Raw genomic sequence first — 3,392 nt, forward strand, 5'->3', positions numbered from 1 at the left:
GGAAGAGTCTCATTCATACCTTTTTCCATTTGCCCACAGGTCTCAGGAAAGAGATCACATGACCAGATTGTGGTTCACTGTTTATGGCAAATCAGACCAGAAAGCCCGCACTTACTCATTGTTCAACCAGTTTCCAGGCTCTTTGCCTAGCATCTGTGCATCACAATGGTGCCACACATCCTTCTTGTAACTCAGCAGACCTCAGACCCTAGAATTCTGCCCCACTTTGCCACTTCAGCACCTTTATGCCAGCCACATCCTCACAGTAGCACACTTCTAAAAGTTCAGATTTTGTGCTCTGCTGCTACAATATATCGTGGTAGCTTCAAAAAGCAGGCTCCATCCCTGATGTCACCACCACAGCTCTATCTGTCACAAGACAACTCTCTGAACCTCTACATAACAAAAGGAGATCGATTTTCTATTTGAAGACCTGCAGGTCTTGTTCTCTCAGACCTCTGATTGGCTTCTTGGCTGCTCAGAATGACTTGATAACTACCTAGCTGTGTTCCAGAAGTCCAAGCCTAGCGACGCCTTCTCCACCATCCTAACTACTGTGTCCCACATTTTCTTGTAGCCAAGAGGGTGTGATAAATTCCTTCTTCTGTATATGCTGAAGCTCAAAGTTGAAATCCAGTGTTTTATTTCAGAATATCCTAATTTCTTTCTCTCTGTGCTGATCCGGTTGTCTTACAGTTCAATTGCTCTTTGAATGAGCAATTCAATTAAATATTGTGCAATTATTATATTATTTTGCATTAATGGTTGATATATGATTTCCACCTACATAACCTCACTCCCTAGGAGACTTAGAGAGGAATGCATCTCCTGGCTGTGAGCCCGGGGCTATGAGCAAGTAGTGAGGGGTGCTCCTCAAGGACAAGAATTGCAGGAATAGGGGGACAAGATGGCGGGGGAGTAGGAGGCGGCGCCTTTTCAGCCGGTACCCCAAAGTGAGCTGATTACCTACCAAAGAACTCCATTCACCCATGAAATCAGCCTGATATCAGAATTATACACGTCTGGATCTCTACAGGGACAGAAGACACCAGTGGGCAGGTAAAGCGGAGTGGGAAGGCAGACTGATATCAGAAGATAAACAAAAGGGGGAGGGAGCCACCAGAGGTGACCAGTTGGAAAGTAATACCCCAAAGGAGTGAGAGTGCCCTGCGTCTGGGGACCAGCATTAACTTGGAGACTGGTTGAAAGCACTCCAAAAGAGCAAAGGATCGCGGGGGGGGAATTGTGGAAATCGGGGTGGCTAGGGACAGGGGCTTAAGTCCCTGGTCCCAGGACAGCCTCCCCAGCACTGAGGCAGAGATAGTGCGGTGGAGAAACCAGGTCTTGGTCCCTAAGCCACCAGCGCGCCTGGGAATGCGTGGGTTCTAGCTCCTGTGAGGGGATGGGAGCCATGCCAGTCGGCAGAATGAGCAAGACCTACTACAAAGCCTGAGATACGCACGCATGTCCCTCATGCTCCCCTGAGAGAGTTACAAAGGCTCAGCCAGCACGCTTTGAACCGCGCCATTGTTTCAAAGCCTAAGCCGTGTGCCCCAAACTCTCCCCTGACAGAGGTGTGCAAAAACCCAGCCTGGTGCCCTGGGATATGTGCCCCATTCTCAGTGCCTAAGACGCACATGAGACCCATAGCCGCTCCTGAAAGAGGTGCGTGCAAGCCAGGCACTCTTAGACCCAGCAAGACCAGGCACTCCCAGCCCGGACCAGTAGCAAAAATCTCAGTGTGTGATTGCTGCTTGGAACCTCTCTGGCGGTCTGGAGCTCCCAGATAGCCGCCACTGCCTTGGCTTTGGGTACAAGCAAAAGATGCTAAACCCCCAGGGTCTGCAACTTGGAACCTGCTCTGCCAGTGGCCAAGGGGGAACTTATTTCGGCTCTGCAGCCAGACTGAGGCTTCTCTCTGAGAGGGAGATCAGGGTACGGTTTGTTTTCCTCTAAAACTACAGAAACCATCAAAGGCGGTCAAGGTGAGAGAAAAAAAAAAAAAGTGAACAAACATAAAAACCACCAGAGAACAAAAGCCTGAAAAAAAAAAGTTTCCTCAGAGCCCAGCCCCTTGAGGGGAGCGGGAGGACTTAACTCAGGAAACATCATTGACTGACAACCCACGTGGCAGGCCCCTTCCCCAGAAAACAAACCAAAAAGAAAAAAAATAAATAAAAGGACTAAAAGAGAACAACCACATCGCTTCTCGGCCTTTTGGCTAAGATCAAGTGTAGTATCTGTTCTTATCAGTTTAATATCTGATACGTCCTCTATTCGAGGACAATATATCAAATGGATTTTTGGAGCAGGGAGATGGAATAGGAGCTTGCTCCGTCCACTCCACGCATCGACCTGGTATTGCAGTACTTCCAGGAACGGTGCACCAAAAAAAAAGAAAAAAAAAGAGAGAGAGAGAGAACAACCACTATTTTATAGGAAAACTTGTATTGTTCACTCGTTCCCACTATTCTGGTTATTTTTTCTTTTTCTTTTTCTTTTTTTTTTATACACATAGGTAATTTTTTAACCTATTTACCATCACAGCGAGCTGTACAGTACATCAATTTCGATAATACCCTTCTAAATTGAACTTTTTGATACATACACCTATGTTTTTCTTTTGCATTTATTTTTTGAATTCCTTTTATTTTAATTTTAGTTTGGTTTAGTCTAGTTTATTCCTTTTTATTTTTATCCTCTAATATTTATATAGAGTTAAACTTCAAATTAATCCCCTTTCCCCAATCAATACTACCCCTATAGGTAAACCAATTTTTAATCCCCTTTCTCTTAGGAAAGTTGAATCCTTTAATAAAGATATCCAGATATATCCAGAAAAAAATCAAAACAACCTTCCTTACACACACTGAGAATTTATAAGAACTCTCCCATCTTCTCCCAGTGTTTCTGTGTTTTTGTGTTTGTCCTGATAGCATAAAAATCTTACACTTGGGGTTCCTTTTTGACGATGTCCTTCCTTTATTTGTATATATATATTTTTTTCTCTTCTTATATACTTGTATCAGACTTTTTGGCTCTTTCTGTTTGTCTACTTCATAAATCTTACCTTGAGGCACATCTGGGCTGAACCTTCTTTTTCATCTTCCCTTTCTTTCCTGTCTCTCTCTCTCTCTCTCTCTTTTCCTTCTTTTCTTTTCTTTTCTTTTTCTTTTTCTTTTTCTTTTCTCTTGTCTCTCATTTGGGTGGGGAATCCTGATTGCTCAGAAGTGTTCCAGGGTGCACCCTGACTGCACCACAGTTGATACATCCAGCTACATCTGTTCAGTCATCTCCCACCAAAATTACTAGGAGTAGGAATGCCCAACAGAAGAAAAATACAGAGGATGGACCTTCTGCAACAGACCTAACGGCTATCAACATAGACAATA

General features: G+C 44.2%; 1 non-coding gene across 1 annotated transcript; it reads left to right on the plus strand.

The window, feature by feature from the left end:
* The first annotated feature begins 2,201 nt into the window (after window positions 1-2,201).
* On the plus strand, window positions 2,202-2,392 carry LOC132008913 (U2 spliceosomal RNA). Its single transcript, XR_009401749.1, has one exon. It is a non-coding gene; the product is annotated as a U2 spliceosomal RNA (small nuclear RNA).
* Window positions 2,393-3,392: the final 1,000 nt, after the last annotated feature.

The sequence above is a fragment of the Mustela nigripes genome, unplaced genomic scaffold, assembly GCF_022355385.1.
Source record: "Mustela nigripes isolate SB6536 unplaced genomic scaffold, MUSNIG.SB6536 HiC_scaffold_2103, whole genome shotgun sequence".
In the NCBI taxonomy this organism is placed as follows: Eukaryota; Metazoa; Chordata; class Mammalia; order Carnivora; family Mustelidae; genus Mustela; species Mustela nigripes.